The sequence below is a fragment of the Gossypium arboreum genome, chromosome 11 (genome assembly GCF_025698485.1).
Source record: "Gossypium arboreum isolate Shixiya-1 chromosome 11, ASM2569848v2, whole genome shotgun sequence".
In the NCBI taxonomy this organism is placed as follows: Eukaryota; Viridiplantae; Streptophyta; class Magnoliopsida; order Malvales; family Malvaceae; genus Gossypium; species Gossypium arboreum.
Genome location: NC_069080.1, coordinates 15,418,655 through 15,434,147, shown reverse-complemented (window position 1 = coordinate 15,434,147; position 15,493 = coordinate 15,418,655). Strand labels below are relative to the sequence as shown.

At 31.1% G+C, this 15,493-nt stretch overlaps 1 long non-coding RNA gene across 1 annotated transcript; it reads right to left on the bottom strand.

The window, feature by feature from the left end:
* Window positions 1–12,931: 12,931 nt before the first annotated feature.
* LOC108488983 (uncharacterized) lies at window positions 12,932–15,028 on the bottom strand. The gene is made up of 3 exons (XR_008273849.1): window positions 14,589–15,028; window positions 14,268–14,352; window positions 12,932–13,251 (listed from the first exon to the last, which is right to left on the bottom strand). It is a non-coding gene; the product is annotated as an uncharacterized LOC108488983 (long non-coding RNA).
* Window positions 15,029–15,493: the final 465 nt, after the last annotated feature.

Here is a 15,493-nt window from a genome sequence, read left to right as displayed (position 1 = left end):
AATTACTGCAGGGTAAGCACATTTTTTAAAAAAGATGAGTCTGAAATGGCAAACCTCCATCCTTATACACACACTATTAAATGTTGAAAACATATCAGATTGTCCATTTCATGAAACACTGCCCTGCTTATCCTTGCTTTTCTTTCACATTGTTTTCATGTTAACTGTTTTTCTCACGCATGATTAATCACCAAGTAAAACATTTAACTACGCCTTCTCTTGGCACATCACTGGGCCAGTGTTGCTCTACTTCAATCACTTCTTTATGCTCCACTTTTACAGTATTTAACCCCATGCAATCAATCAAACGTAATTGGCAATTTCTTATCAACCAAAAGAAATGCCTAATAACTGTTTGGGTTTGGTGGGTATAACAATCATGCTAAATAACCCTACACATTTCACTTTAATAATATACCACCAACCATACATTTATATCTATAATTTTATTTTTTAAAAGGTGTTTATTACTACAAATATAGTATAAATATATAAGTCCAAGCAACTATAAAATAGAATTCAATCAAATACAAAACACAATAATTAAAGAATCGGACAAAATCCATTTATATTAAAAACACACGTAAGAGACTTACATAGCACAAATGCTTCGAATTTGAATGCTTAAGGACCTAAGACCTTAACCTAAACAGAAAATATGGTTAACAAAGAGAGGGAGAGTAGAGAGTACAGCTCCATCTCTAATTTCTATCAACACACATGATTAACACCAAAAATGTGCGCATGATCATCACCATGTACTAATACACCAACAAGATTGAAGTCAGCTTACTAACCTAACAATTAATGTGCATTGAAAAAAAGAAGTCACAGTTGAAATAGTAGAATCATGAATGAGTTGGGAAGGAAATTGAAGCGGGTTAAAAGCGACAGGAGGCGTGCTTTGGCGTCGCTGCTTAGTTTACTGAAAGAAATGGTGCAGATTCAGTCCCCGTCTTGATAAGCCTTTGAAGGACTTTGGTATAAAATTGGTTGAATTTAGCAAGTCCTACCAAAATAGGAAACATGGGTGATCGGTGTACTTCGATTGCGACCTCCCCTCTCTCAGGCTCAGTCCCTTACTTTCTTGTTTAGTATAAAATTACAATTTTACGCTTTTGCTATATGGGTGGATAGTTTCCTTAATTCAAACTTCTCCAATTTTTAGCATAAAAATGTGTTAGTCGTGACTTCAGTATTTTTACAATCAACTAGTGATGAATGATTTGCATTCGTTAAATTCTAGTTAATATTATGCATAGAATTTAAACTTAACAACTTTTCCCTCATTCAAATTCACTTCATATAAAACACCCATTTTTATATGGACTTCACTTAAGAGTGTGTAATTTCTTTTAAAATTACACACATCATCACATATTTTTATTTAATAAATTCTATTATTTAGTGATTATTTCAAAACTTATGTTGAAATTTTGTCTGTAAATTAAAAAAAACCCACCCCTAAAAAGTCCCATAAACTGAGCGTATTATCGGATTTTTAAAAATATAATTATATAAATAAATATATTGGTCAAAAGTTGATATAAATAAATAAATGGGACTATATTCAAAATAACAATAATAATAAAGGAGCTTTAGTTGAATTGTAAAGTATAAATGTATATAATTAAAAATGTATGAGTTCAATTCCTATATAAAATGATAAAGACGCTTTGAAAAATAATATAATTTTTTTGAAAAGTGAGTGTATATTTATTCTTTTCTAATTGAGTTGACATTCAAGTAATCTACGGCACTAACTCAAATAAAAATTTTATAATAAGTACAGATAAATAATTACATATATGTAAATAAATTGTGAAATTAACCACTCATTTACTAAAAATGAATATATTTGAATAACTGAATATAAATTCCAAACACAAATATATTTTTACAAGCATCAAAGTAGAATTAAGATATCAAATATTCAAATAATTAGCATTAAAAATATCAGCGGTATTGCATATAGAGAAGAAAGAAAGTAGGCAGAGTGAGATTGAAAGTCTCATTCTTATTAAATTAATAAATAATTGGAAAAATGTAAGATTAATAGAGTAACCACAGAATCCCTTCTCACATTGAGGAGGAAAAAAAATAAAGATATGAAAATCTACTTTTTTTTTTAGCTTTGGGTTATAATTAGGAAAGTTGTATGACGTCACGTGGGTTACAAAATAGGTCAAGAACCATACCTGGAAGACTGGACTTGGTCATGTCAAATTTGACTATATTTTCATCTGAATTCAAAGAGAAAATAAAAAATGGTCAGGATTCATCGTACTTGGTCACTTCCAAGATTACACCTTACAATATTGTAGTATTTTAATCCATAAATATTTCTTTATCAAGCCCTCAATCCTGACTGCCCTCCTAAAGACTTTACACTCATTTCACCGACCGGCGACCAACTATCGTACTTATCGGATCTTAATGGTATCACTTTCGTTTCAAATAAATTATTTATGATGTTGACAAAAACTTTGGAAGCTTCTGATTACAGCTGTCGTAACCATTACTTTAAATGAAATCTTCTTTTTATCCACAATAAACAAAAACATTTGTACAAATTTGAACACACATATTCCTTACCTATCTTACTACAGGAAGAAAAAAGAGTGAAGCTTTCCTAATTAGGGGATGTTCATGGTGACTTCATTGGCACTGCTGTCAATCCATTTAGAATTGCTTCTATTTCTTTCTCCACTCATTCCCGAATATCTAAGCTCACTTCATTGCACTGCTGTCAATCAAATTAAAATCCATTTATCTTAGTAATTTGTTTTTTATTATTGTATGTATTAATGAAAGTATATTATAATTATTTTTAAAAAATATTTCAAAATTTATAACATTTGATTGAGAAAGTAAAAATAATATAATATAAATGTTTAAGTTTTAGAATTTTATAGTTTGTATTATTATTAAAAACAAATTTGAATTAATTGATGTTTGTGACAATATTTTCAAAGTCAAAATAATGGCAATTATATTAATCAGAATTTTGAAGAGAAAAAATCATGATTTAAAAATATTATATAAAAGTATAATGTTAATTTAAAATTAGAAATCTTATCACACATATATGTGTATAGAAACTACGTATTTAAAAAATAAATGTCTGTTTAAAAATAATACAATAAATATTAAAATGTATGGTTTGAAACTAACTAATAATAACACATAAAATGTGTTTGATATTGAAATAAAAAACAAATTAAATTTTGAGTAAAATGGAATTTAAACAAATAAATACATCATATTAAGAAAACTAAACGCATTACAATTGTTTATCATAGTGTTGTTATAAATCATGAGTTTGTGTCGAGTTGGATTGTGACACCAACTCAATTAACAACATTAGAAATCTTATCACACGCGTATACGTGTAAAAATCACAAATTTAAAACACATATTGACAGTGGTAATAAAGTAAGCATAATTATAACAACCTAATTTTTAATGGTGTCGGAAACAGTGGCTCAAGATCACTAAATTCGACGAGTGAGTTTAAAAATTTTATTATTATTTAATAATTATAAGTCAAGTGTGATTTTAGAAATATTCTTGAATTAGTGAAATTTGTGATTTAAAAGAATTATTAGGTTAATTAGTCTCAAAAACAAGGTATCGAGACCTCAATTTTATAAAACGAGTCATAAATATTTTTATAAATATTTACGGAGTGTCAATAAGTTAGTATTAAAGTTTCGTTAGAAAATTTTAACATTTTGATAGTTAGTTAAATAAAAAAGACTAAACTGAAAAAGGTGCAAAACTTGCTAAAGTGATAATGTGCGGGCCCAAATTTGCCCGGCCCGTTAGAAAACCCAACGGTAATAACAAAACCCAAATTTTAAAAAAGTCCTAAATTATTACAATCCATTTATAAAAGCCCGAATAGCCCAAATCATATCTAACCCACTTTACAAATGAAACCTAAATCCCAACCCAATTTTTGATGGCCCAATAGGTCCAAAACCCAAGCCAATTTCGGCAGACCTAGAAGCGCTAGTTTCTTTCCAGCGCCGCACACCCCACGTGCCTCGTCAGCACGTCCAACGCTCGAGGCTCATCTCCTCTTGTCCCGTTGCACCAAAAAGGAAGCCTTTGCCCCGTTGACTTCCCTTATATACCTGCAAACATGCAAAAATGGGAGAAAGTAGACAGAACAAGAGCAGTACGCAAAGAAAACAAGAGAAAGAATTAAAATATGTATCATTTTTTGGATATAAAAACCGAAAATCAAGCCAATGTTTTTTGTTATGAATACTTTCAATAGTAATACAAGAATCAGATTCAGTAAAAAAGGTGCATTTTTTTGTTCATTTCATTTCTTTGTTTTAGAAATACAAAAAGGCAATGATAATAATAATAAAAATCCTACCTTAGCGCGCCGCCTGTCGTTGATGAGGGTCTCTGGTAGCCCAAACGTCATGAAACCCGTTTGGGTTCCGACGATGGTCGGAGAAGCCATGAAAACGAATACGTTTCTTCCATGATTTACATCTTTTTCTCTTAATACCGTTTTAAATCTCTTAGATCTAGTTTTCTTTTTGGTTTTTTTTTTAAAAGGAAAAGGCTTGGAAATGGCGTAGAAGGGAGCCGGATCCGTGCGCTCTCAATCGCCGTTCATGGCAGAGCCACGACGGGGCCACGGTAGTGATCCATTGAACCTCCCTGGCCAATCTCCAAACCCTTTTTCAGAGAGAAATAGGGAAAGCAGATTATTTTTTTTAAAGCAGGGACTAAATGAATTTTTTTTTATTTTTTTTGGATTTATATGGCTTATGAAACGGTACCGTTTCAGTACCTTGATTCTGGTCTTGAAACGGCACCGTTTAGGTATCATGCCCGAGATTCGACCCGAAACCCGCCTAGGATCCGCGCATTTTTGGACTGAGGGTCTATTTGCGCCCTCAGTCCCTCCGCTTTTGATGTGGTTATTAATGTGGTCCTTATCTCGGTGCCTTTTTTATTTTTCGAATTCACCCCTATGTTTTCTTTACTATTTCATTCTGGTCCCTAATGGAATTGTGCATTTTGGGGAATGGGTTTATTACCCACTTGGTCCCCCATTCATCCGCGTGTCACAATTTGGGCCTAACACTTTATTTTCATTCCATTTTGTGCCTTTTAATTCTGTATTGATTTAGATTTACCCCTTTCTCTTGTTTTCGTTCATAAATTTATCCCAAATCTCTGATTAAATTTTGATTAAGTCATTTTTGTTTGTTTATTTATTCATTCATCTATTTATTGGTTTATATGTATATATCTATTGTTCTCCGGTCTTACTTGTTCATTTATTTATTAATGTACATTACTAGTTTATATTATTGGAATCATTTCACACTACAAGAAAATAGACTTTTAGCGGCGCTTTTTTTAGCCTTTAGCATTTTAAAACTTTTTTATGGCGTTTGTTGGGAAAGCGCCGCTAAAAGCCATTACTTTTAGCGGCGCTTTTTTCACAAACGCCGCTAATTTTGGCAGATTTGCAATATATTTTTTTCACCAATATCCAGCCCTTCTTGCCTTAAAATCCAACCAAATACAACAAATATAGTATAAAATGCAGCCAAAAACAGCAAATTTAGCATAAAAAATACAACCAAAAACATTAATTCTAAATGATACTTCAAATTTAACGAAAGATATATGATATAATTAATAAATAAAGTATAATTTAAAATATTCTTACAATAATTTTAAACGTGACAAAGTTAAAAACATTCTTACAATGAGAAAACAAATGTCTAAGATGACTGCTTTTACGGTTGCTGAAACATCTGCATCATCTGTTGAAGCTGTAGCTGGAGGTCATCGTACTTTTTGCTCTGCTCTGCTGCCATCGCTGCTGCCTCTGCCTCCCTCGCTCGTGCCTTTGCCTCCCTCGCTGATGTCGCTGCCTCCCTCGCTGCTGCTGCCTCTTCCCTCTCTGCTGCCTCCACTCTAAGCTGTTGTTGGAATTCTTCATATTTTCGTTGAACCTCGGTAATTTGCTCAACTGTGTTTGCTTGCATCTGAGCTATCTGGTCTCTTAACCTCTAAACTTTAGCTTGAGCTTGACTTCTGATATATTGGGTTATCAATATATTGCTAACACCAGATCCAAAATATTGGGTCGGGGTAACACCAGATCCTTGAAATCGAACTCGACCGTACTTTTCAGGGCCTAAAACTTCAGTGATAATTCTGTTATCAATGTTCTCAAGATTAGCAGAATTATCAGTCGAAGCAAACGCTTCATATTCCACCTTCTTCTCCTTTAGTTTCTCCTAAAAATTCAATTAAACAGTTAGAAACGAAATATATAATAAAAAGGAATCCAACATAACTTATCATTATTTAAAACTAGTAATGATGAATTGAATTAAACAATTATAATTAAACATTATAAATATTTAGAATAAATCAAATATTATTAAGTAAATATACCATAATTTCTCCACTTGGATGTCATAGGAGATCCATCTTTCTTCCTATGCGTAATCTCAAAAAGCTGAAGGCGTCTAACTTTTTGTCTAGATTTGACTTCCTACAATATAGTAGTAAAAATATTATTTAATAGTAGAAAGTTATTAATATTTGAAAGAATTAATAAATTCATAATACCTCGGCCTCAGCTACAGAAGCAAAACTTCTCGACCCTGCTGTGTGCGTGAATTTTTGTTTTTGCCTGCTGCTTGTTCCAACTCGCTCACGGTTCTACATAATGAAATTATTATTATGTATATAGTAAATACTATACATAAGAGTATGAAAATACGCAATACCTCTCCTTTCTTTGAATTCCAGAATCTAACCGCATCTTCCCGTTGGTACTTCAGCATTCCCGGTGGGACATTTCTCAATTTTTCCTCGAGGCTTATGTCTTTCTTAAAATAATGTTTTTTTAAAGTGCTTTTATTGTCTCTCCATTTTTTACCCAGCGCCTTTTTGATATAATCATCGGAGACCTCAAAAGCAAATCTCTCCTAAAAAAACACAAGTTTAGAATGTAAATATAAATGAAACTTAAACCAAAATATTTTAAATTACATTCACAGTTTGTTACCTTAATATTAGCGAGAGCCTGATTTTTGTTGCCATCAGGCATGTGATGCCATGATTCGTAGTTGATGGGCAACATATTGGCATTTCGTGCTAAAATCCCAAATAGCCTGCTAAAAGTCGAGCTTCAGATCCAACAGGCTGACCATGAGTATTTTTACTTACTTTGACACGCTTGACAGGATCTAAGTCGTATAAATCTCTAAGCAGCGTACTTCTTCGAACTCTGCGCGTCCCACCACTTTCAGTTGAAAAATGATATACTATTATTATATTAAAATTGACAAAAAATTAATAATAAAAATCAACACATGGAAAATGAACTTAACATTACTTTGAAATTCTCCAGGCTCGTCAAGTGTCTCCGGCACATTCGAAGATTCAACAACTATCCGTTGTTCACTATTTGCTTCTTCCGAATTTGGAGTATTCTGGATAATACTTAAATCTCGTAATCTTATTCTACGCATTTTTCCTGCAATACACATAAAATAGTTAAAGTTTTAGTAACAAATTACAACAATAATAGTACATATAAAATAGTTAAATTATATAACATGACCAAGATTAAAATTATAATAGTACATATAATTAAAAAATCGTTAAATCTTACTACATCATTATTCGTAAATATCTTCATCCACATCATGTCGAATCCATTGATGTTGTGTACTAGTACTAGGGATATTTTCATCTAAGTTTGGTTCCGAAAAAGGTAATGTTTCTGATCTTTCGATGATGTCATCTCTACTTCTATTACCCATGTCAAACAAGTCTCTAGGGTGTTCCGGAGTACAACATACCAACCCTCATCAGTTGGATCTTTCGAATAAAAAACTTGTTTCACTTGAGAGGAAAATACATATCGCTCGTCCATCAATTGTTGTCCAGTGTGAATCAAGCGAGAGAAATTCACCATTGTAAAACCAAATTGATCTTTTTTAATTTCTCGAGCAGTATTAACATCAGCCCAATCACATCGAAATAAGACAACTTTCCATTTGCCATAGTAATCCAACTCAATAATATCGATAAAAAGTCCGTAATACTCCACATTACCCTCAACCGGATTACTGTCCTTAGCACTAGCATAACTTGTAATTGAAGAATTAACAACAACTCTACAATTTTGAGTTCTCCTCATTCTCTCACGATACTTTGTATGAAATCTGTATCCATTGATGAGGAAGGCACTATATCTTTTTATTACTCTGTTCGGACCTTGGGAAAGCCATTTAACTTAGTCATTGACATTCTTCCCACTCCAAACCTATTGAATCGAAAGTAAATTGAGGAATTATAAATATATTATGTAAAAAAATTCTTATTTGATTAACTAAATTTCGCGATTATATGTAACTTATTAACTTTAGTTACATACCGTTTGGCTTAATCATTCATAAAAAGATTCTGTGAATAACTTATTAATCTCTCGATATTGTAATCTTCGAGAGCGTGTACGAGATCTCAAAATTTGTTTGTACTCACTATGTTAAAAACAAGTTTAATTGGTTAGAAGATAAACAAATCAAAACCACGAATATGTGAGGAAATTTTAGAACTTCAACTAAATCATGGTGAAAAAGTACATATCGATGTGCTTGTATCCACGATATATCATCTAATTCTGCAATTTCAACTTTGTCAATTGGTTCTCCATAACTTTGGAATAAATAAGTTTCAGCCAAGTTATGATCATTGAGCCAGCATTTCTAGTTGGTCTATTCAATTGTGTTTCAACATCTTCTAAATATCTAGAACAGAAGGTCATGCACTCCTCTACCAAGTAGCCTTCAGCAATTGATCCTTCTGGATAACGCTTATTGAGACAATAAGATTTCAATTTGCTTAGGAACCTAAACACGATATACAATATTTATCAAAAAGTTGTAATTAAATGTATAGAGGGGAATGAATAAATACTTGACAAATAAATTAGCACCTTTCTATAGGATACATCCATCGATAAAAAATCGGTCCACCAAGTATTATTTCGTGAGGGAGATGGATTACCAAGTGCACCATAATAGTGAAGAAGGAAGGTGGAAAGATCTTCTCCAAATTGCATAAAGTCAAAGCAGCTTGATCTTGTACTTTCTTAAGTTCTTCAACATCCAAAACTTTGCCACAAATAACTTTCATTATATTAGATAGTTCAATTATACAGGACGTCACATTTTTTGACATGCAGCACGTAAAGCAACTGGAAGTAAATCTTGCATCAAGATGTGGTAATCATGTGACTTTAATGAATATAATCTTCGATCTTTAAGACTCACACATCGAGATATGTTTGATGCATACGCATCTGGGACCTTTATATCCTTCAACACCATGCAAAACACCTCTTTCTCTTTCTTTGACATTGAAAAAATAGAAGGCGGCAACTGACATTTCCCATTCGGAAGTACTTGAGGATGAAGATCACGCCGAATTCTCATGTCAACTAAATCAAGTCGACTTTTAAGATTGTCTTTTGATTTTCCATCGACATTGAAAATTGTCCCAATTATGTTATCGCAGACATTCTTCTCAATATACATGACATCAAGATTGTGGCGTAAAATGTTGTACTCCCAATAAGGCAACTCAAAAAAATACTCTTTTTTTTCCACAAGTCCACCTCATTAGGATCATCCTCTTCGTTAGATTCATCATCAGATTCATCCCTTGATATTCTCCTTGTTTGCGTGATAGGTGGTTAATTCATCTTCCCGTAACTAAAGTTGATATCTTTTAACATAAATAAGATTTCAGATCCAACGGTCTGCTCAGGAGCTCCTCTGTACTCTTCAGTACCGTCAAATAGAGTCCTCTGAAATCTAAATTTATGATTTCCATCTAACCACCGACGATGACCCATGTAAGAGAACTTCTTCCCATTATACAACTACTTCGAACAAGTTTGCGCAGCACAATAAGGACAGACATAATGTCCTTTAGTACTCCAACCCGATAAATTAGCACAAGCCAGGAAATCATTAATTGTCCACAATAAAGCTGCACGTAAATTAAAGTTCTCCTTTCTTAATACATCATATTCTCAACACCCGATCATAACTGTTTTAACTCTTCAATAAGTGGCTGCAAATAGATGTCAATATCATTTTCGGGACATTTTTCTCCACGGATAATCATTGATAAAATAAATGAAGATTGCTTCATGCAAATCCATGGAGGTAAATTGTAAGGAACAAGCACTACAGGCCAAGTACTGTATGAAGTACTCATGATTTTAAAAGGATTAAAGCCATCAGCTGCTAGCCCAAGCCTCACATTCCGAGGATCGCTTGCAAAGCTTGAAAATTTACTGTCAAACGATTTCCAAGCTAAAGAATTAACAAGATGCCTTAATAATCCATCACCGGTTCTTTGATCATTATGCCACCTCATAGAATCGGCCGTCTTTGACGACATGAAAAGACTTTGAAGTCTTGGTATTAGGGGAAAATATCACATAACCTTGACTGGCTTCTTTCTTAAATGTGCCTCATCTTCATCCCCATTCACATCTTCTGTATTCCCATTCATCCAACGAGACTTATCGCAAACATGACAAGACTGTTGGTTCTTCTAATCACCCCAGTACAACATGCAGTCATTTGGGCAACTATGAATTTTATCGTACCCAAGGCCCAAATCTTTTATTAGTCTCTTCATATCTTGACAAGACTGGGGGATTTTTGCAAATGGAAACATCTCTCAGAGAAACTCTAGCAGCTTTGTAAAAGAAATTCCAGTCCACCCTCCCAAACATTTTAAGTGAAATAGACGAATACAGAAGGACAATTTCGAATATTTTGATCCCTCGTAAAGTTCTCGTTCATTTCGTTAAGTAAATTGTAGAACTTCGCCGCTTCTTCATTTGGCTCCTCATCAGGTGCACTTGTTCCCGTTTCGCAAAAAACATTTCCACCAATATTACAATCGTCGGATGCAATAAAGTTAGGTGGAAACGATTGCTCACCATGACTGTACATATTAAATGCATCCCGCAACATACCTTCCATGTATCGTCTAACATACTGGTGGTAATCAGTATCAGGATAAGTCGGATTAATCGTTGAAGAAGTTCCACTTGATGTACACTCTCCATGGAAAATCCATTTTTTATACCCCTGAATAAAGCCATCAACAATTAGATGCTCGTAGACAACTTTATGAAAATGCCAATTGATGTTGCCACACTTCTTACACGGGCAAAGAATCATATTCTCTTGGCTTGCATTTTGAAATGCAAAATTTAGAAAAGTTTGCACTCCATTTCGATAGGCATTGGTTACCCTTGACAATTTCATCCAACTCCTATCTATTTCGTAGTTCTTGAAATCTAAAGTTGACAATAAATTGCGTTTACTAAAATAGATAATATATATCAAGTATAAATTATCTAATAGGTGTAAACTAATTCAGGTAGGGGGATTTTGAAGTGTATATTTATGTATTACGTAAGTTAAGGAAGCTTTGTAAGTTATGTAAGTTATGTTATGATATATATTTATGTAAGGTATGTAAGTTATGATATGATATATATTTAAGATATATATTTATGTATTTTGTAAGGTATATAAGTTACGTAAGTTATTATATGATATATATTTATGTATTTTGTAAGGTATATAAGTTATGTAAGTTATTATATGATATATATTTATGTAAGTTATTATATGATATATATTTAACATTAAGATAAATATTATTTCCTTTAAAAATTATTTTAATTAAATAAAATTTAAATAAATTTAAAAAAATCACATGAATAAATTTTGTTCTCCAACTTGGAGCCTTGTTGTTGGATTCGTGTGGTGAGATAGTCCATTTTATTAATATCAAAATCACATGAATTGATTATTTTAGGCATTGATATCACAATATTAATTTATTTTAATATTAAATTTTCAAATTTCTAAATAAATCGAATTCAACTTTTATTTAATTGGTATTATTGTTGTTGTAGCAATTTCGAAAATACAAATTTAATTACATTTCATTATTAAAATTTGAAATTAGTAAACATCAGTGTTTGCTTTATCATTGTTTTAAATTAATTTTATGTTAAAAATGAATGGATAAATTAGATAGACCATGTGGCACAGAAAAGGAGGCTGTCCACATTACTTTAAGACTTTGTAATATAATATATATAGATTTTATTCAATTTTATAAAAGTTAATATAATAGAAATTTATGTAATATTTAGGAACAAATTAATCAGAGTTAAGGAGTTCCTTTTCGAATGAGATTTGGATATTTAAGATATAATTTTTTAAAGGAGTTTCTATATAATCTTCTTATGCTTGTTTTTAGAATTTGTATTTTTATTTAATATAAAATTTCCAAAAAACAAATGTTGGAATGAGATTGGTAGCTACTTATTAAAAAATTTAAATATATATATATATATATACTTTTAAAAAAAAAACAAGGAGCTTAGTTAAATTTTTTGAAAAAATTAAGGGTTTTTCACCCTTAAACAAATATAAAAACTCAACGATACTTTTAGTCATTTTTTTTGGTTCAATCATGAATTGTCTTTTATACTGTTGGATTAGACTCATTTCTAATTACAACATAAGCTCAATTTTTACATCAAACATTAAATCTTTTTAATAATAATTAAAAAAAACTCAATTCAAGAGATAAAGTTAAATCTTTCCTCAAAGACATGGATTGACCACACACTTTACTCAGCAATCATCTAATCCAATTTGAATTTTCTTCTTACCAAATCAAATCTTGATAAAGTCAATAGATGAGACGTGTCCATTTATTTTCCTTGATTATAAATTTTATATTTTAATTTAACATTAATACTTTTTCTAATTAAATTACTGATATGAGTCTTCTTAAAATAAAATTTCTAACCAAAAATTATTTTAAAAGTAAACAAATTAGATTATATCAAATTGAAACATACAAACCGAATCTTAAACCTAAACATAGTAAAAAGACTATAATCATAATTTAACCTAAGACAAAGACAATCTATACTAATCACAGTTACTTGTGTTATTAATTTTTTAAATAATAAAAAATAAGTTCAATATCATAACTAACATTTTGGCAATCTAGGCTTTCTGTATATTGTTTTAGTGTATGAAAAGAGCAGCAAATGAAGGTCCTGATAATTTGATGCCAAACTTTTAGAAAAGAGCCAATCCAATGGGTTTTCTATGCCTGCCTTTGAATCACCTACAACACCAAGGAAACAGGTTCAATCCGAAAGAGAGAGAACAAAGAAGATTACATTCTATGAAGAGAAACATCATAAAGAAGGAAAATAATAAAAAATACTTGTCTACCATACATGGTATTTGTAGAAAATCTACAAAATTGATAAGTTGAAATCCATAAGTGACAAAGTAATTACCGTAAAAACTAGAAATCACAACATAAGTAGCATTGAAACCAACAATCTTCTCTATAAACAGCACAAAGAAAAACCAATAGAAACGCAAAATTGAACAAACCAATGGCAATTTTTATTAGCATTATAGTGGTGCACTTTAGCAGGGTTCTTTTTTTTTCCATTTAAAAGAAAAATCAGGAATTGTTTCTTAAAATAAAAACAAACGACAAGAAAAGAAATAACAAAACCAAGCGCAATTAAATATAGTGATGTGTTTTTTACTTTAATTTTGCCCAATAAAATGACAATAAATGTCTTGGTTTTGTCAAAATATTCAATCATTAAATATATATAAAAAATTCAATAAATATAATAAAAATTCGATTCCATTTAAAACTTTACATTTTACAATAAGTGCAATTATATATATAACCACCACTTTGTTAAATAACCAATCTATGTATCAAAAAAAAAAACAAAACAATCGTAAACGAAATTGAAAAAAATGTAAAATAAACAATTTTACACAGTACAAAATGATCTCCTTCATGATGATAAATATATAATTTTAAAAAGAAGAAGAAGAGGAACTAAAATTCCCTTGTTTTTATTTTTGTTCAAAAACCAAAATCAATAAAACAAGATTTTGATTTTAAACAAGGGAGGGAAAGAAAAAGAAAAAGAAAACAGATACAGATTTGGGGAAAAAATGAATGAAAGGGTTACAACATAATATTAGAGAATATTATGTTGAATTATTAATGATGAAGATCAAGGTTATTTGATTTTGGATGGGTAAAAAATGAGAAAAAAAAAATGGAAAAAGAAAACATATTTAGAGGAAAACGCAGTTACGAACCCTGTCTCTCTTTCGACGCTCTGCTTTGCGTTTCTTTTTCTCTGACTTTGGACTGCTGGGCTTCTGATTATGCAACTCTCTCCATCTGTCAAATTATTTGTGAATTAGTTATTTTTTATGATCTCTTAGCAGTTTTAGATAACAATAATAGTAGTAATAATAACAACAATATTAATAATTTATTTTTTAATCGTAAAAAATAAACAATCAACTCTGTTAATCCAAAACAATTTGGAATTTACATTTTAATATAAAAAAACATGAATGTTTGTGATGGGAGCAAATAGATAAAATTTTTAATAAATATTGATAAAAACTCACCAACTTAATAATGACGACTTTGGCTTATACCCTCTCGTATCACTAATACCAACTTGGCAACTAGGGTATGATTACCTTGTCCGATTTATTATTTGCTGGAGCCAAGTTTGGCAAGAAATATTGGGTACTATGGCGAATCAAATGCCACCTGAACATTAAAGGTGGAAGCATTGGATGAAAGTAGGATGGCTTAGAAAAGCGGTCATTATGAGTTGAGATTCGAAACTACCCCCTCAATAGGCAATAGCCAATACCCGATGGCCTTTTATCAAGGATGAAAAAAATGAGAAAGAAGAAAAATTAATTACTCCAATTATTAACTTTTATAACCATTTTCTAATTTTGGAACAATTTTTTCATTTCCTTAACAAGTGAAACCCTAAGACTAATTACTCTTCATATTAACAACTTTCTAACTAAAAATCTATTTTGGCCCCTCTTGATAGTTTTCTATCCCCCCAACATAAAAGTTTTCACTATTGCTTTTTAATTTTTATCCTATCAAAAAAGAAAATTTGGAACCAACACTGGTTATAACAAACAGCCCTACCACCCAAGTCTCAAGCATTGGAGATGAATCCAAACTTTGATTAGATTAAAAAAAAATAAACAATGTTCACAATCACGTTAGAACCCTATTAGGCAATTAGGCGGAAACAGATTAAAAGAATTGTGAGCTCAACCCTCTTTTTATGACATGATAAACATCACCAAAGCCCGTATGTGCAAATCAACAAACTTTGAAAATAACATACTGAGATTTTGACATGGTAAAAATTACTCAACAATAAGCAAAACATAGAATCTTTCCAAATTGTTTTAGGTTTCATGGCAACAAGAATAGAAAAAAAATTATGTATATATAACATTTGCAAAAAGTAGCAGCAGAAAATGTTGAATTTGTT